General features: G+C 43.0%; 1 pseudogene; it reads left to right on the top strand.

Moving 5' to 3' along the window:
- Nucleotides 1-8,550: 8,550 nt before the first annotated feature.
- LOC118944426 lies at nt 8,551-20,474 on the top strand (annotated as a pseudogene).
- The last annotated feature ends 392 nt before the right edge of the window (nt 20,475-20,866 follow it).

Below are 20,866 nucleotides of genomic sequence, written 5' to 3'. Positions count from 1 at the left end.
ATATTGTACTATCATTTGTGCCTTCCTGTATTATACTTATGCTAAAATGTTGATTCTATTCTACTGAGACATTTACTTTATGTTTGGAGTCCTATATTTTATTATTTGTTACTGTTGTTGCATTGTTGAGAAGCAACCTGCAAGTAAGCATTTCGTTGGACGGTGTATACCATGTGTATCCTGTACATACGACTAATAAACAACTTGAAAGGTCAAGTAAGATTATAGTGAGGAATATGTATTCTTCATATCGTCCACACGGTGCTGAAAAACACTGAAAATGGCTTTTGGATATGTAGAATGAATTATATGTATTCATTTTTGTAGGCAACAGTATATTCTATTCTATTTATTTCTATTATATGTTTGTTTGTTTACACTATGCTGTATTTGATTCTATTATTTTGAGAGTCTGAGTCAGACAGGACAAAGGAATCCTGTCTGAATGTCTGGAGGGAAGTTAGAACCATCATCTGCTGTCCCACCGCCACTGGGATGAGATAGCACACCTGTCTCCTAGAGAAAATGTATGCTATTACGTGTGTGTGTGTGTGTGTGTGTGTGTGTGTGTGTGTGTGTGTGTGTATGCTTTTCGAGGATTCATTTTAGAAGGAGTGGGTGGATTTGAAATCATCCCTGTTAGATAACGTGTCAAAATGCACAGCTGACAGTGTGAATGATAGACAGCCACACTGGAACCCAAACTGTAATGGGGGTGACTCTTTCTATGTGTGTTTGGTTTTACTATCCTTGTGGGGACCAGAAGTCCTCATATGAATAGCAACACATTGAACATATGGACATGTGGGGACATTTCGCCGGTCCCCACAAGGAAAATGCCTATTTTAGGCTTTGGGGTTAGGTTTAGGTTAAGGGTTAAGGTTAGCAGTTAGGTTAGGTGATATGATTTTTTTTTTTATGGGAATCAATTGTTTGGTCCCCACAAGGATAGTAAAACAAACGTGTGTGTGTGTGTGCATGTGTGAGAGAAAGAGAGATACAGCGAGAGAAAGAAAGAGACAAAGGAGGGGAGAAGGGACGGAGAGTGATCCCTTGCAGATGCCTAGAGACGGGGAGAGAGAGACGGGGAGAGATAGACGGGGAGAGATAGACGGGGAGAGATAGACGGGGAGAGATAGACGGGGAGAGATAGACGGGGAGAGATAGACGGCAAGAGATAGACGGGAAGAGAGACGGGGAGAGATAGACGGGGAGAGATAGACGGGGAGAGATAGACGGGAAGAGATAGACGGGGAGAGATAGACGGGGAGAGATAGCCGGGAAGAGAGACAGTGAGAGAGAGGCAGTGGGAGAGAGGCAGTGGGAGTTGCAGATGCCTGGAGCATCATCCCTCAATGTAATTGGGTGAAATGATGTCTGTAATTTTAGAGACAGTGTATGGGATGTCTTCACCTCCCTCTTAATTCCTCTTTCCCCCTCAAATTGAGATTCATTCTCCTCTTAGTTCCTCTTTTCCCCCAAATTGAGATTCAGGTCAATCCCCAAACTCTGGCTGTCTGGCATGGGGTGGGTGAGTCATCAGGAGTGTGTGTGTACAGAGCAGCCAGGTCGCTCAAGATCCAAGGTGAAATTCAACGTCCGAAGACGTCAGGAGATTACTTAAAAATCATCCACTAGCTTCAATGGTGAGATGGCTTAAAAATCATCCACTATCTACTCCGCGAACACTGGCTCTAAGGGTCTCGTGTTTAATCCCAGTGCTACGCACTCATTTTTGTTTTCACCCTATCCCAAAGCTTAACCCTTAACTTAACCATGGAAATGTGATGGACTAACATCGGATTCTGCAGTGAGACTGTGGGAGCTTGTTGACACAGAGTCTCTCATCATGCAGTATGTATGGGTGTTGATATCGTTCCTCATCCTATGTCTAAATGTTTTGCCACTTATGAATGTGTTATTCAATGGTTTCTATGGGCTATAGAAGTAAAGGCCGAATTCAATATTTTACCAAATATTTGTTAAATATATTTTGTTATACCTAAAGGGGTCCTAAAATTGTAAATAAAATAGCTAAAGGGTCCATGGTATGACCATCTGAAAACAATTCCATATGTGGAACATATAGTTGTTGTTGTGTTTCTGTTGACTTTGCTCTGCAGGGAGAAGATGTGTTGAGTGGGGAGACCCTGTGTCCCTGTGTATCCCTGGGTGTAATGGGGCTATAGAAGAATACGTTCTAAATATAGGATATAATTCACTTCAGATTGCTTGGGTGAGGGACCTCGGCTACACACACACACACACACACACACACACACACACACACACACACACACACACACACACACACACACTATAGTAATCCATTGTGCCTGGTGAAGAGGAGAGGTTGATATTTTGACCACTGCTGAATATCCATTGTGAACATCTGACCTCATGACACATTTCATAACAGGCCATTATTGCTACAGTTATTCATATCTTGTAGACGTGCTGTGGATGGGGAGCTGTGAAAGTGTGTCTATATGAGGGATCTAAACTGCTCTTCTAGAAGAAATATCACATCAACATTGTTGTAGTGCAAAACATTTGTGCATAGTGCAAGAAACACGGTAAACCTAATTATAATCTCACAGTGTGATTTAATTTGAAACTGTTCTTCAACAATGTCGGTTATAAGAAGGTGATTATGTAACCTTGAGTTTAGTAAACTGAGCAATACATATTGTAATTAGTCACCTCTTTATATCGCACATTGTTGCAGAACAGTTTCAAAACATGCTGCCAAATGTAAATGATGTTTATGGTCATTTTAGCACTTTGAAAATGTTGCCCTGTGTGTGGAATTGAGATGCATCTAATCCTGTAACATAGCAATAATACCATTTTGTTCTTACAGAACTGATTTTCCTGATGTGGTAGACAAAGGTTAAATAAATAAATACAAATAAAAGCACAACATCTTGAAAACATGGAAGAAGTTCAATGTATTTCAAATCACCTTTGGACGTTGGAGCCCAATGATTAATATAAGACAACAGAACCCTTGTGATCAGTCGGACCTTGTTAGTACTACTGTAACACACACACACACACACACACACACACACACACACACACACACACACACACACACACACACACACACACACACACACACACACACACACACACACACACACACACACACACACACACACACACACACACACACACACACACACTCACTCATTAAACTGAGCTAGATCCTGACCTGCGTCTTACCTTTCCTTCATGAAACAGACTTAGAACATCATTAGGAGCCAAGCTGATATGCCAGAGATCTGCACCCCCTAAAGACCAAGTCGGCATCCCAAATTGCACCCTATTCCCTACATATTGCACTTCTTTTGACCAGGACCCATAGGGCGCATAGGTTCTCGTCAAAAGTAGTGTACTATTTAGGGAACAGTGTGCCATTTGGCATGGAGACCAAGAAGTTCCGTATAGAGACTGAGAGGAAGACAAGGCTGAGAAACAAGGTAAAACTGTCAATTTGAGTGTACTTTGGGATTGGAGATTTGATATTCTAGGTAAATCGTTCTGGAAACTTAAATGATAATGACAATGCAGCAGGAAGATCAGATAGACCAAGGCATTGTCATTAGGGAGATAAGAACAGACCAAGGCATTGTCATTAGGGAGATAAGAATAGACCAAGGCATTGTCATTAGGGAGATAAGAACAGACCAAGGCATTGTCATTAGGGAGATAAGAACAGACCAAGGCATTGTCATTAGGGAGATAAGAACAGACCAAGGCATTGTCATTAGGGAGATAAGAACAGACCAAGGCATTGTCATTAGGGAGATAAGAACAGACCAAGGCATTGTCATTAGGGAGATAAGAACAGACCAATTAATTGTCATTAGGGAGATAAGAACAGACCAAGGCATTGTCATTAGGGAGATAAGAACAGACCAAGGCATTGTCATTAGGGAGATAAGAATAGACCAAGGCATTGTCATTAGGGAGATAAGAACAGACCAAGGCATTGTCATTAGGGAGATAAGAACAGACCAAGGCATTGTCATTAGGGAGATAAGAACAGACCAAGGCATTGTAATTAGGGAGATAAGAACAGACCAAGGCATTATAATTAGGGAGATAAGAATAGACCAAGGCATTGTAATTAGGGAGATAAGAACAGACCAAGGGTCACTCCCTGACCTTAGTTATCTTTGTTTTCTTTATTATTTTGGTTAGGTCAGGGTGTGACGAGGGTGGCTTGTTAGTTTTTGTATTGTCTAGGGGTTTTTGTAAGTCTAGGTGTTTTATGTCTATGGTTGCCTGAATTGGTTCTCAATCAGTGGCAGCTGTTTATCGTTGTCTCTGATTGGGGACCATATTTAGGTAGCCACATTCGTTGGGTAGTTTGTGGGTTCTTATTCTATGTTTAGTTGCCTGTCTGCACTAGCCATATTAGCTTCACGGTTCGTTTTGTTTATTTGTTAGTTTTGTTCAGTGTTCTTTCTTTAATAAAGAAGTATGTACGCTTACCACGCTGCGCCGTGACACCAAGGTGTTGTAATTAGGGAGATAAGAACAGACCAAGGCATTGTAATTAGGGAGATAAGAACAGACCAAGGCATTATAATTAGGGAGATAAGAACAGACCAAGGCATTGTAATTAGGAAGATAAGAACTGACCAAGGCATTGTAATTAGGGAGATAAGAACAGACCAAGGCATTGTAATTAGGGAGATAAGAACAGACCAAGGCATTGTAATTAGGGAGATAAGAACAGACAATATAGACCACATTTCAGCATGAGTACATTCTGAAACAAACAAATTGTGCGTGTGGATTGTACTGTGTATGAATCAGTGTGTATATACCGGTATGCTGATTTATATACTGATGCATAAATGGAACAGTACCTTTCTTTTCTTTGTCATTTGATCAATTGTATTGATTTACAATAAGAAAAACAGGTAAGAACATAATTCACAAAAAGTTTAATACAAAAATACCTATACATTTTAAATAAATGAATACTCTACGCAGTACGCAATACAAGAATTAGCTATGCAAAATGGTGATCCTTTGTAGTTGCGTAGCAAAAATACTCAGACGTGTGCACTAGATTCAGCCAAGAGCAGATTTTTGTTGATTGATGATTGGGGGGACCAAAAACATTGATACAAATTGACCCCAACTAGGCCCTAAAATAAATTTGATTTGAAAATAACAATCATTCCATATCTTGATTACATTGAGACACGATCACATATGTCTCTTTTTAATTTGTGGGAATACTTGTGAACAGATTTGACACCAAGACAGTCGTGAAGAGGGCACGACAAAGCCTATTCCCCCTCAGATTTGGCATGGGTCCTGAGATCCTCAAAAGGTTCTACAGCTGCAACATCGAGAGCATCCTGACCGGTTGCATCACTGCCTGGCACGGCAATTGCTCGGCCTCCGACGGCAAGGCACTTCAGAGGGTAGTGCGTACGGCCTAGTACATCACTGGGGCAAAGCTGCCTGCCATCCAGGACCTCTACACCAGGCGGTATCAGAGGAAGGCCCTAAAAATTGTCAAAGACCCCAGCCACCCCAGTCATAGACTACCGCATGGCAAGCATTACCGGAGTGCCAAGTCTAGGACAAAAAGGCTTCTCAACTGTTTTTACCCCCATAAAGACTCCCGGACTATTTGCATTGTGTGCCCCCCCCACCCCCCCAACCCCTCTTTTACGCTGCTGCTACTCTCTGTTTATCATATATGCATAGTCACTTTTATACATTCATGTACATACTACCTCAATTGGGCCGACCAACCAGTGCTCCCGCACATTGGCTAACCGGGCTATCTGCATTGTGTCCCACCACCCGCCAACTCCTCTTTTTACGCTACTGCTACTCTCTGTTCATCATACAGTATATGCATAGTCATTTTAACCATACCTACATGTACATACTACCTCAATCAGCCTGACTAACTGGTGTCTGTATACAGCCTTGCTACTCTTATTTTCAAATGTCTTTTTAGTGTTGTTTTATTTCTTTACTTACCCCCACACACACACACACACACACACACACACACACACACACACACACACACACACGCACCTTTTTTTCCCACACTATTGGTTAAAGCCTATAAGTGAGCATTTCACTGTAAGTTCTACACCTGTTGTTTTCGGTGCACGTGACAAATAAACTTTGATTTGATTTGATTTGGGCCGCCTGTTGACAACCTCTGCCATAAGAGAGGAGACCATTGTAATACAGCAATAAAAATAGTATATTTAGAGAGTAGAGCCATTAACACAGAGAGAGAAAAGCTGGGTATATGTGCACTGGCCTGACTTACCTGTTGTCAAGGTTAGAGATCACACTACTGGCACTTTAACTTCCACCACAAAGGTGGATATTAAAGCTTTAATACCTTTTGCCTTGTCGGAGGCCAAACCTTTGTTAATGGAAACCAGTAGCACTCGTAAAAAGTCATTACAGCCAGATGAAAATAAATTTTTCCTTTCACTCGGCCTTGATTTATCAGGAGATCAGAGTTTGTTCTGCTTTTCTCCACGCCTCAGAAACCAGCTGGTTTCACTAAGGCTTCAGGATGGAGTTCTGTCTGAGGAGAAGTGTCGCAGTCTGAACAAGCTCTCCTCTCTTTGTCAATATCTTGCAAATCTGTTACATGTGCAGTGAAGCTAAACATGGTCAGTCTGTCGGTCTGTCGGTGGGTCTGTCTGTCTGCTGCCTACCCAGGGTTCTGGTCAAAGTATTGCACTATGTAGGAATAGGGTGCCATTTTAATGGTATCATCAGTGTCTTTCATTGTCTGTCTATCTCTAAACATGACAATGATGAATGTCTTACATTGGACTTCTACCCTTGGAAATGTGGAGCAAAAACAATAAGTACCAGGCTAATGACAATGGCAGGGATTACAATTCAAGCTGTGAAGCAGAAGACAGTTGTTTCAGACATTAAGATGTCTCCCCTGTCTGTTCCAGGGTCTGTTTAAGGCTTTCTGTTTTGACTTCTCTGGTCCCTGGGGTCCAGCTCCGTGCAGCTGGATTCACTGTACATCTTTGGAAGCACACACACACACACACACACACACACACACACACACACACACACACACACACACACACACACACACACACACACAAACACATACTCCTTCTACTCCCCAACAGCCTGCTCCAGGCAACATCCACACTGAGCTAAAGGCTAGAGTTTCCGCTTCAAGGAGCGGGACACTAATCCAGATGCTTATAAGAACTTCCTCTGACAACACATCAAACAGGCAAAGCTTCAATACAGGACTAAGATTGAATTCTACTACACCGGCTCTGACACTTGTCGGCTGTGTCAGGGCTTGCAAACTATCAAGGATTACAAAGGGAAACACAGCCGCGAGCTGCTCAGTGACGCGATACTACCAGACGAGCTAAATGCCTTCTATGCTCGCTTCGAGGCAAGCAACACTGAACCATGCATGAGAGCACCAGCTGTTCCAGGCGACTGTGTGATCACGGTCTCCGTAGCCGATGTGAGCAAGACCTTTAAACAGGTTAACATTCACAAGGCCGCAGGGCCAGACAGATTACCAGGATGCATACTCAGAGCATGCGCTATCCATCTGGCAGGTGTCTTCACTGACATTTTTAACCACTACCTGAGCCAGTGTGTAATACATATATGTTTCAAGCAGACCTCCATAGTCCCTGTGCCCAAGAACACCAAAGTAAACTGCCTAAATAACTACCGGCCCGTAGTAGCACTTATATCTGTAGCCATTAAATGCTTTGAAAGGCTGGTCATGGCTCACATCAATACCATCATCACAGAAACTCTGGACTCAGTCCAATTAGCATACCGCCTCAACAGATCCACAGATTACGCAATCTCTATTGCACTCCACACTGCCCTTTCCCACTTCTGTGAGAATGCTGTTCATTGAATACAGCTCAGCATTCAACACCATGGTTCCCTACAAGCTCATCACTAAACTAAGAACCATGGGACTGAACACCTCCCTCTGCAACTGGATCCTGGACTTCCCAACGGGCCACCCCCAGGTGGTAAGGATAGGCAACAACACATCTGCCACGCTTACCCTCAACACGTGGGCACCTCAGGGTTGCGTGCTTAGTCCCGTCCTGTACTCCCTGTTCACCCATGACAGTGTGGCCACACACGACTCCAACACCATCATTAGGTTTTCTGACGAGGATGAGACAGCCTATAGGGAGAAGGTCAGAACCCTCTGGTTCCCCCATGGTTTTGTGCGTGTTTGTTCGTTGTAACTTGGTCTGTATTTGTGAGCTTGATACTTTTTCCTTTGAATATTTGTTGTTTTGAGTAAAGTTATGTGAATTACTCATCTCTGTGTCCTGCACCTGACTACGCCTTACCTGCTACACCTAGACGCCTTACAGAAACACACACCTGAAAATGGAGTCAGCAGCTGCACAAAACCCTCCTTTGTAAGTTGAAGAGCGGGTCCAGCAGCACGCGAGCGACTACGTTGCATAGTTTCGGCACAGCCATGGATCGCGTGCTGCAAACAATGAAGCGATGGAAGAGAGGAGGTTGTCCAGCGCCCCATCATCATCACAACAACCCACACCGCTGTTGTCCAACCCTCCTTCACCTGGTCCCAGTGGGATTCGGCTCTCGCTCCCTGGGGCGTATGCTGGAACGGCCACCCGGCTCCTTCGGGACGCGAGAGAGTGTCCGCCCTCATCTCCTGTCTATCTGGGAAGGCTCTGGAGTGGGCCAACGCTCATTCCCTGCACCATCTGTGGCCAGCACTGCCACCACTTCCTCAGGGAGTCGAGGCAGCAGGCAGGGCACTGTCGTGTCACCCCCAGGTGAGTAGGCACCAGACTCACCCAGAGCCCCCTGTTGCTCACATGTTTGTGTTTATAGAATTTCCTGAGTTTTCCCCTCATTCCCTGCATAAGGCTCTAGTAGATTCGGGCACAACTGGGAACTTTATTGACCGTTCATTTGCCCATAGTTTAGGGATACCCATTGTTCCTGTTTTTTTTTTTTGTAACAGTATTTTTTATTGGAATTTCACAGTTTTCACCCATATTAAGAGATACAACAACAGAGACAAAGCAAAAAAAAACAGTACTCACTTACACATACAGTGGGGCAAAAAAGTATTTAGTCAGCCACCAATTGTGCAAGTTCTCCTACTTAAAAAGATGAGAGAGGCCTGTAATTTTCATCATAGGTACACTTCAACTATGACAGACAAAATGAGGGGAAAAAATGAAAATCACATTGTAGGATTTTTAATACATTTATTTGCAAATTATGGTGGAAAATAAGTATTTGGTCAATAACAAAAGTTTATCTCAATACTTTGTTATATACCCTTTGTTGGCAATGACAGAGGTCAAACGTTTTCTGTAAGTCTTCACAAGGTTTTCACACACTGTTGCTGGTATTTTGGCCCATTCCTCCATGCAGATCTCCTCTAGAGCAGTGATGTTTTGGGGCTGTTGCTGGGCAACATGGACTTTCAACTCCCTCCAAAGATTTTCTACGGGGTTGAGATCTGGAGTCTGGCTAGGCCACTCCAGGACCTTGAAATGATTCTTACGAAGCCACTCCTTCGTTGCCCGGGCAGTGTGTTTGGGATCATTTTCACGCAGCCACGTTTCATCTTCAATGCCCTTGCTGATGGTAGGCTTTGTTACTTTGGTCCCAGCTCTCTGCAGGTCATTCACCGTGTGGTTCTGGGATTTTTGCTCACCGTTCTTGTGATCATTTTGACCCCACGGGGTGAGATCTTGCGTGGAGCCCCAGATCGAGGGAGATTATCAGTGGTCTTGTAGGTCTTCCATTTCCTAATAATTGCTCCCACAGTTGATTTCTTCAAACCAAGCTGCTTGCAGATTGCAGATTCAGTCTTCCCAGCCTGGTGCAGGTCTACAATTTTGTTTCTGGTGTCCTTTGACAGCTCTTTGGTCTTGGCCATAGTGGAGTTTGGAGTGTGACTGTTTGAGGTTGTGGACAGGTGTCTTTTATACTGATAACAAGTTCAAACAGGTGCCATTAATACAGGTAACGAGTGGAGGACAGAGGAGCCTCTTAAAGAAAAATGTACAGGTCTGTGAGAGCCAGAAATCTTGCTTGTTTGTAGGTGACCAAATACTTATTTTCCACCATAATTTGCAAATAAATTCATAAAAAATCCTAGAATGTGATTTTCTGGATTTTTTTTCTCATTTTGTCTGTCATAGTTGACGTGTACCTATGATGAAAATTACAGGCCTCTCTCATCTTTTTAAGTGGGAGAACTTGCACAATTGGTGGCTGACTAAATACTTTTTTGCCCCACTGTACCTGCATGTGTGTGTGTATATATATATACATATATATATGCATACACACACATACATACACACATACATACAGTATGCATACATACACATACATACACATATACATACACACATACATACATACATACATACATACATACATACATACATAAATACATACATACACCCATACATACGTACACCATTTTTCTCTTCCCGCTCGGCGCTTCTCTCACCCCATCCCCATCATTGCGTCTCTCAATACATACATTTTAAACAAACTTACAAACAGAAATTAAACACAAAAGCTCTGTTAAAACCAAGAAGTTAGGTTCCACACATGGAACATACAGTGTAATTCTGAAATACATAGATCACCACCATTCTAAGAGAATCCTTGCAGCGTAATAGCTGATACCTCAGGTTCTAGGTAATTTGGAAAAGGTTCCCATACTTTGTAGAACTGATCTGTTTTAGAATGCAATGTACATGTTAGATATTCCAGAGGCACCCATTCAAATAGTATCTTATGCCAATCTTTAATAGAAGGAACCTTATCACTAATCCACTGTAAAATGATGTTTTTCCTCGCTGCGAAGGTAAGGATGTTGTAAAGCCTCCTTTTACCCACAGAAGTAACATGCCTACTAGGGAGACCTAACAGTAAAGGAACTGGGTCCAATTCTAGATCAACCCCTAGGATCTTTTCAATTTCTTGCAGAACACCAGACCAGTATCTTTGTATTTGGTACATGACCATAAACATTGTGTTTAAACAAGGTGCCTGTATCAGTTTTACATTTAAGACACGGAGGAGAAGAGGAAGTGGGGCTAAATGCATGTCTGCGATTTGGGGATATATGCAATCTGTGTATTATTCTTAATTGGATTGCTCTAGTACGATTACATATAGATATTGTTTTTGCATATCTCCAAATGTCCTCCCACATCTCTTCATCAATAGTAACAGACAATTATTTCTCCCACACTTGTTTCACCATCTGTGTGTTGACAGCAGAACGGGACCTTAAAGCATCATAAAACAGACTTACAGACATTTTCCTTTGTGGGGAAAAAAAGCATTATTTCAATGACAGACATCAGGGTTACCAATTAAGGTGGTGCTCTTCAGAATATAATGTCTTACTTGTAGGATGCAGAAAAAGTCCTGCTTTGGGAGTCGATATTTCTCAACCATCTGCTCAAATGACAATAAAATCTTATCAGCAAATTAGTCATTTAGTCTGCGTATGCCCTTATTAAGCCAAAAGTTAAAGTCAGCATCCAACATTCCTCAACCAAAATCTGGGTTGTTAAGAATTGGGGTAAGAGCAGAGGTTAGTTGTGTCCAGCTGGGCGTCTGTACGTTCCGTCTGCTGTCCGCGACCGTTTGATCTATTGGGCCCACACGTCACCCTCCTCTGGGAAGTACTGGTGGTCCACCTTGGCTAAGGACATGAGGGTTTATGTTTCCTCCTGCTAGGTGTGCACTCAGTGCAAGTCACCTAGACTCCTGCCCAGAGGGAAATTACAACCCCTACCCATTCCACAACAGCTGTGGTCACACCTGTCGGTGGATTACTTGATGGATCTTCCTCTGTCACAGAGAAACGCCACAATGCTGGTCGTTGTGGATCGGTTTTCTAAGTCCTACCGTCTCCTTCCTTTACCCAGACACCCTATGGCCCTACAGACTGCGAAGGCCCTGTTCACCCTCGTCTTCCGGCACTACAGGGTGCCTGAGGACATTGTTTCTGATTGGGGTCCCCAGTTCATGTCCAGGGTCTGGAGGGCATTCATGGAGCGTCTGGGGGTCTCGGTCAGCCTCACCTCAGGTTTTCACCCCGAGAGTTATGGGCATGTGGAAAGAGTTAACCAGGATGTGGGTAGGTTTCTGCGGTACTATTGCCAGGACCAGCCGGGGGAGTGGGCGTTTTCATCCCTTGGGCAGAGATGGCCCAAAACTCACTCCGCCACTAACCTATCTCCCTTCCAGTGGGTACTAGGTTATCAGCGGGTTCTGGCACCGTGGCATCAGAGCCAGATCGAGGCACCTGTGGTGGATGAATGGTTTAGGCGCTTGGAGGAGACCTGGGATGCCGCCCATGTGCACCGGCAACGGGCCATAAGGCGGCAGAAGGTGAGTGCCGACCGCCACCGCAGTGAGGCCCCGGTGTCCGCACCGGGGGACCGGGTCTGGCTCTCGACCCGAAACCTGCCCCTCCGCCTGCCCTGCCGGAAGCTGTGGGGCCATTCAAAGTCCTGAGGAGACTGAACAAGGTTTGTTACAGGTTACAGCTCCCCCTGATTACTGTATTAACCCCTCGTTAAATGTGTCTCTCCTCAGGCCAGGAATCTCCAGGAATCTGAGGTGCGGGAGGTTCCTCCTCCCCCTCTGGACATCGAGGGGGCCCCGGCGTATGCTGTTCGAGCCATCATGGAATCAAGGCGTCGGGCGAGAGGCCTTCAGTACCTCATGGAGTGGGAGGGGTACGGTCCAGAGGAGAGATGCTGGGTGCCGGTGGAGGACATCCTGCACCCTTCATTGCTGCGGGAGTTTCACCGTCTCCACCCGGATCGCCCTGCGCTTCGTCCTCCGGGTCGTCCCCGAGGCCGGTGTCAGCGCGCTGCTGGAGCCGCGTGTCAAGGGGGTAGTATTACAACTTCCACCAGAAGTTGGTCCCTCTCCTTGTTCGGGCGGCGTTCGGCGTCACCGGTTTTCTAGCTGCCACCGATCCACTTTTCATTTTCCATTTGTTTTGTCTTAATTGTACACACCTGGTTTCCATTCCCATAATTATATGTTCCTTATTCAACCCTCTGGTTCCCCCATGGTTTTGTGTGTGTTTGTTCGTTGGTCTGTATTTGTGAGCTTGATAATTTTTTCCTTGGAATATTTGTTGCTTTGAGTAAAGTTATGTGAATTACTCATCTCTGTGTTCTGCGACTGACTACGCCTTATCTGCTACACCTAGACGCCTTACACATGGGTGGAATCTTATAAATGTTTCTTATAATTTCATAATTAATAAACATGTATTATTATTATTACACCGAAAATCCAGTGTTTCTATGTGAAACGGTTATATTTCAGTCTTCTGTGATGTATATAAAGTGTAATATTGGGATGCAAACTCAAAATTGAATAAATGTCAACTTTATATCTGACATGGTCTAGGTGTGTTTTTAAGCCCATAACCATGTGAGTGAGGTGTATACTTTTGTTTCAAAGTAGATTTGTTTAAGACTACCAATAACCACTCTGTGTGACCCTGATTTAGCCCACTGCAATAAAAGGTTAAGGTTTCCCTCAAAGGATGATCTTTCTATCGTAGCCTGATACTGTAGAAATGATCATACTTATTTTATTACTTTACTATTTATTATCTCCATATCTTTTGTGACATACGAATACAAGAACATTTGCTCTCTCTTAGCCCATGTCTGTATCCCAAATGAGCATAACATTTGACCGTGGTCTGTGGTCAAAAGTTGTGCACTAAATAGGGAATAGGGTGCCTTTTGTGACTCACACCATGTCTGTTCTGTATGTTTAAAACACAACATGAGAAAGAGATAGACATACAGTACAATACCTGACCATTCTGTTGATGAACTGTGAACTCAGCCAACAAATAGAAAACATTGCTCCCCGTGTACAGAAACACGCCACCTCAGAATGCAGATGTTTCTTTATTCCTAACCTGCATTGAGTAAAAAGTAAAACGTGTAATAATGAAAGTAATAATAGATACACAATGATTAATGATAACTTGTATCATTGGTTCAAGGGGTACCAGTACTAGGTTGATGTACAAGGGTATGAGGTAATAACTTGGCTATATACAAAGGGTACCAGTACTAGGTTGATGTGCAGGGGTATGAGGTAATAACTTGGCTATATACAAAGGGTACCAGTACTAGGTTGATGTGCAGGGGTATGAGGTAATAACTTGGCTATATACAAAGGGTACCAGTACTAGGTTGATGTGCAGGGGTATGAGGTAATAACTTGGCTATATACAAAGGGTACCAGTACTAGGTTGATGTGCAGGGGTATGAGGTAATAACTTGGCTATATACAAGAGGTACCAGTACTGAGTTGTTGTGCAGGGGTATGAGGTAATAACTTCGCTATATACAAGAGGTACCAGTACTGAGTTGATGTGCAGGGGTATGAGGTAATAACTTGGCTATATACAAGAGGTACCAGTACTGAGTTGATGTGCAGGGGTATGAGGTAATAACTTGGCTATATATAAGGGGTACCAGTACTAGGTTGATGTGCAGGGGTATGAGGTAATAACTTGGCTATATACAAGGGGTACCAGTACTGAGTTGTTGTGCAGGGGTATGAGGTAATAACTTGGCTATATACAAGAGGTACCAGTACTGAGTTGATGTGCAGGGGTATGAGGTAATAACTTGGCTATATACAAAAGGTACCAGTACTGAGTTGATGTGCAGGGGTATGAGGTAATAACTTGGCTATATACAAGAGGTACCAGTACTGAGTTGATGTGCAGGGATATGAGGTAATAACTTGGCTATATACAAAAGGTACCAGTACTGAGTTGTTGTGCAGGGGTATGAGGTAATAACTTGGCTATATACAAGAGGTACCAGTACTGAGTTGATGTGCAGGGATATGAGGTAATAACTTGGCTATATACAAAAGGTACCAGTACTGAGTTGATGTGCAGGGGTAATAGGTATTTATATAAAACTATAAAGGGACAGATAATAAACAGTAGCAGCAGCATATGTGATGAGTCAAAAGAATATTGTGCAAAAAGGGTCTTATGGCTTGAGGGTAGAAGCTGTTCAGAGTCCTGTTGGTTCCAGACTTGGTGCATCGGTACCACTTGACATGCAGTAGCAGAGAGAACAGTCTATGACTTGGGTGGCTGGCAATTTTAGGGCCTTCATCTGAAACTGTCTGCTATAGAGATCCTGGATGGCAGGGAGCATTGCCCCAGTGATGTACTGGGCCGTACGTACTACCCTATGTAGCACTTTGCGGTCAGATGCCAAGCAGTTGCCATAATATATATATATTTCTTAGGGATAGGCCCCTTTTTTCTCAATTTCCGCCTGAATGACGTGCCCAAAGTAAACTGCCTGTAGCTCAGGCCCTGAAGCCAGGATATGCATATAACTGGTACCATTGGAAAGAAAACACTGGGGTTTGTGGAAATGTTAAAATAATGTAGGAGAATAACAATAGATATGGTAGAAGAAAATCAAAAGAGACCATCCTCTTAGAAAGGCAAGTAAAAGGTCATATTGAAAATTAATTCCCATGGCTTCCACAGGGTGTCAGCAGTCTATGTTCAAGGTTTCAGGCTTGTAACTTCAAAAACCAATAAGAAATAGCAGTTTTAGTACAGGGACAAAGTCTTGGAAATTCATGTTTGCGCGTGCCAAGAAGACAGGACACACCTGCTACAATCGGTTTCCTATTGAACATACTTCTTTCCCGAAATAAATATTATAGTTTGATTACATTTTAGGGTGTCTGAAGAGTAAATAGAAATGTATTTTGACTTGTTGAAACAAAGTTTACGGGATTTTTTTTAAGTACGTGAATATTTAATCGTTATTTGTGATTGTATGAAACCTGTACCGGTGGAAAAATATTTTGATGTGAGGCGCCGTCCTCAAACAATCGCATGGCATGTTTTCGCTGTAATAGCTACTGTAAATCGGACAGTGAAGTTAGATTAAAAAGAATTTAAGCTTTCAGCTGATATAAGACACTTATATGTACCTAAATGTTTAATATCCATAATTTGTATGAGTATTTATTTGAATTGCGCATCCTCCAGTCCCTCTAGTGGGACGCCTATCCCAAACAGGGTGATGCAGCCAGTCAAGATACTCTCAATGGTTCAGTTGTTGAACTTTTTGAGGATCTGACGACCCATGACAGTCTTTACAACTGAGTTTGTGTGTTTGGACCATGATGGATCCTTAGTGATGTGGACACCAAGGAACTTGAAGCTTTCAACCTGCTCCTGTCAATGTGAATGGGGGCGTGCTCGACTCTCTGCTTCCTGTAGTCCACGATCAGCTCCTTTGTCTTGCTGACGTTGAGGGAGATGTTGTCCTGGCACCACACTGCCAGTTCTTTGACCTGCTCCCTATACGCTGAATCATCGTTGGCGGTGATCAGGTCTACCACCCTCATGTCGTCGGCAAACTTAATGATGGTGTTAGGAGTCGTGGTTGAACAGGACATACAGGAGGGCACTAAGCATACACCCCTGAGGGGCCCGGTGTTAAGGGTTACTGTGGTGAATGTGTTGTTGCCTACCCTCACCCCCTGGGGGCGTCCTGTCAGGAAGTTAAGGATCCAGTTGCAGAGGGAGGTATTCAGTCTCAGGGTCCTTAGCTTAGTGATGAGTTTAGAGAGTACTATGGTTTTGAACGCTGAACTGTAGTCAATGAACAGCATTCTCACGTAGGTGTTCCTTATGCCCAAGTGGGAAAGCGCAGTACGGACTGCAACAGAGATTTCATCATCTGTGGATCTGTTGGGGCGGTATACAAATTGAAGTGGGTCCAGGGTGTCTGGGATGATGGTGTTGGTATGAGCCATGACCAGCCTTTAAAATAATTTCATTGCTACATATGCAAGTGCTATGGAGCGAAAGTCATTTAGGTTACCTTGCCATTCTTGGGCACAGGGACTTTGGTGGTCTGCTTGAAACATGTAGGTACTACATACTGGGTCAGGAAGAGTTTGAAAAAGGACACCTAACTCAATAAAGTAAGCCTATATAGTCTGCTTGTGTTTGTGTGTGTGTGTGTAAGTGCGTGCGTGCGTACATGCGTTTGTGCTACAATTGTTTGTGTGTGTGCACACCTACATCGAGGTTAGTCTATATTTAACCTGTATATTTTCCCAGCTGTTTCCATGGTACTTCATCACAGCTAATGACTGTTGACTCCTATCACCACCTCACTCCATCACAGCACAAGTAGACCAGTGGAGGAAAAGCCAGATCTGTTGACGTCAGGTGACAACAGCATGAATCATTCATTCATTAAAAGAGATCATTCTGGGAATAGACTTTAGAGGGCGATGAGTTTCTTTGAAAGCTTTGTAGGGAACATTGTATTCTCATACCTCTATTAAAGGCCCAATCCTTCATTTGAAAGGAAGGAAATCCATAACTTTTTCAATTTAACTTGCAAGACAACAAACAGATCGATAGTATGTTATTCAAATCAATGGTATACTATACATAAATGTTCAAATGACAAAAAATGGCTGTAAATATCACAGATTTCATCTTTAAATAACTGGCGTGAACTGATCTTCTCTGTTGAACCATGCCTTAGCTGGAACTGATTGTGCCCAGTGGCTGGGATTGGGACTGCTGCTGCAAATGCTACTGGAAATGCTGCTAGGAATGGTCGGATGAACTGCAATGACCCGAGGGTCTCAATTCTAGATTGTCTACTTGGACTCATCTCTGAGTAAGAAGAGCAGCAGTGAAGACTATGAAAAATACAGGGTGTTTTATATATTTGATATCATTGCACTATTTCGCACCAGCCATTACCATGAGCCTGTCCTCCCCAATTAAGGTGCCACCAACCTCCTGTGCTGTTATTATTCAAGCCTTCATGAGTAGAAGCAGAGACTGATGTGAACTCTTTCCTGTAAGAATGTTCATTTTGCAAAGCATAATTTTGATCTGACAGTTCCATGCCACATGGTTGAAAAGATGTACGGTTTCTAGCTTATGAATGTGCATCTTGCATAGATAGTGCATACATAAAATAGTGTTGGGAGCTTTGGATAGAGGATGCTGCTTGTTGTCATTGTTGTGGTTGTGTGAAGCAAATAGAATATCATAATAGTGGATTTATCCTGCTAAGACTGTGTGGGCTAATCAATGCAGAGCTGATTGGAAAACATAAAACAATGATGTCTGCCACATGGTACTGTAATCCAGTCTAAGCAGTCTTGTTTTGCAGGATAAATAAAAATAACTAGATTATATTTATATGTTTTTAGTTGAAATTTGCAAAACTTGCAGATTCATTTAACAATCTGTAAACGTGACTTTTATGAGAATGTTTCTCCTTGTCATTTCACAGGAACGTTTGTGTTCATCAGAAACCAGTAGTTTACAGACGACTGAGAATAAAGAAAATAGGGAATATAGGGGCCCTTGTTAAAAGTAGTGCACTAAATAGGAAGTAGGGTGACATTTGGGAGGCAGACTAAGACACCTCCAGGGATTTTCCTTATAGAAGAGCCAGCATGTCCAAGCCTGCCAGCAGTTCTGTCACTACTCGTGTGCAGATGAGTTTCTCCTGAAGATTGAGAGTCAGACTTAAAATGTGCATCACATTCAAGCATATGTAGAAATACAGTATAAATTGTTGAATTAGTGCTGTCAGAAAATATATACATTTACATTTATTTCATCATCAATTGTACACAAGGTCCAACCAAAACTTGACTTCTACTTTTAACCCAGCCCCACTGAATCAGAGAGGTGCCAGTAGGCTGCTACCTTGGGGACCCGGGGAGAACATAGTGAAATGGGGGATTGACAAGGTGGACTCAGATCAACCAATAGTTGTGTCTATTAAAAATATGTTTTAGGTAGATATATAGTTAAACCTATTTAGTTTATATCTACAGTATTTATAAGCTGCATTATGTAGCTTTGTGTGTGACCTGAATTCCAAAATAAATGTTAGTTGTAGATTTGCCATTCTGATTGAAAGCAAGTGGTAGATCTGTTCTATGTGCACTATTTCTGTTCTACCTGCGCTTCCCCTACTTAAGTTTTGTTTTTGCTTGTTGAAAATATATTTCTAAGTGGTTTAAATTGTACAATGATTCTCTACACTAAACATTGCTTGTTTTGTACATAAACTGAAATGAGGCTGACATTTTAGAATTTTAGCAACCAAATAATAGCGGAGCAATTTCTATATAATATGCCTTTAAATATAATTGGGGTTTCGGCATACTCAGTTTGTAGTTTATTTAGCCTTTTGAATATGATTTTAGTGCGCTGTTGTACCATGCCTTAGTATCGGCTTCCCCAGCAACTAATGACACCAAGCCAAAGAGGAATTCCTCTCCTTTCCCCCCCAGGTGCACAATTTCCTCTACACTGTACAAGCTCAGCCTGACTTCACTCTGGATGGCCGCTTTGTCCACCAGGCTGAGGAGATCGCAGATGCAATAGAAAATAAGGCAGTTCATTTATCTGAGAAGATGGTGCTTGGCTATGGCAACCATGTGATAACCAGCATCGATGCAGGTGCCTCCTTAGTCCTCTTGCACTATCTCAGTGCCAATTACGTGTCCACAACAGACAAGTTCTCTGTCAAGGCATTGGCAGGTCTAAACTTCTTTGATAAACTCAAGTTTGACATTGACAGCAAGGCTGCACAAGAGACATCTGACTCACTCAGTTATCAGGGCAACATCACCTACTTTATGGTGGGGCACCCTTCTACCCGGGCATCACTCTGCAGAAATAGCAGGAGAGCACCATGAACAGCCTGGTAGGCATCGACTAGTAGTAGCACTGCACTACTTCCTCTACTGGTTGACCTTGCCTGATCCTCCTGAACCAACAGTAGGTAAACTGTCCCTGTTTGTGAGTGAAGCCATACATCGCCATTATACCATCAACACCTGCCCGGCTGCGTCAACCCAGACTCCACGAACTTCAACTTCCAAGCCAATGTGGAAGACAACTGCTGCGAGGGTCCGACCCAATCTGCCAGAACCTGGCTCAGAAGAACCCCGACATCGGCTCTTACTAATGTCGTGATCCCCACACACCCACTCTGTTGCGTGGTGAGGTATTACATCAGTACTATAACAAGATTGAGTGGTACGACATTTGCAATGAGTGTAACTGTTTTTTGGGGATGTTTTGCGATAAAAGCTGCGACAGAGTGTGTGTAGACTTCTTCCATGTCCGCTCCACTCGCATTGACAGCTATTGGTGCTCCACCAATGAGGTGACCCCAGAGTTCTCAGGATATCTCTTTGGGGGCCTCTATAGCCCATCCCTACTGAACCCTCTGACCAAAACCAAGAGCTGTCCCCCGAACTACTTGCAGATTAATTTTCTGTCCAACGGCCTAATTATCTGCCTGAGCAAAGCACTTTGACAACATGACTTTAAATAGAACCATGAGTAAACCTGTAGGAAACTTTATGCTGAAGTGCTGAAATTCCCACAGAAGAAAGTTGTTTAATGTTCATGGAACTATTTTACAACATTCCCAATGTCAAACCAGTTGGAGAATGTTTCTACCAAAAATGTAATTAAATGTAACCATGTGTGAACGTTTAGGAAATGTTATGTTGAAGTAATGAAAAATCAAGATAATGTTGATAATATTTTTATGTTCCTTAAATGTGCTGAGAATGTTCCAACGCCAAGCAACTATCATGCACCATTCCCAGAATGCTGTGGGAAGGTTGTATGCACAGAACGTTATGTGCTAGCTGGGATTGGAGTAAAACAAGATTATGTATTTGGGGTTCTGATGGGGTATGA

The sequence above is a fragment of the Oncorhynchus mykiss genome, chromosome 26, assembly GCF_013265735.2.
Source record: "Oncorhynchus mykiss isolate Arlee chromosome 26, USDA_OmykA_1.1, whole genome shotgun sequence".
Taxonomy (NCBI): domain Eukaryota; kingdom Metazoa; phylum Chordata; class Actinopteri; order Salmoniformes; family Salmonidae; genus Oncorhynchus; species Oncorhynchus mykiss.
Note: the sequence above shows the minus strand (reverse complement) of the source record. Positions and strands in the feature narration are given on the sequence as shown.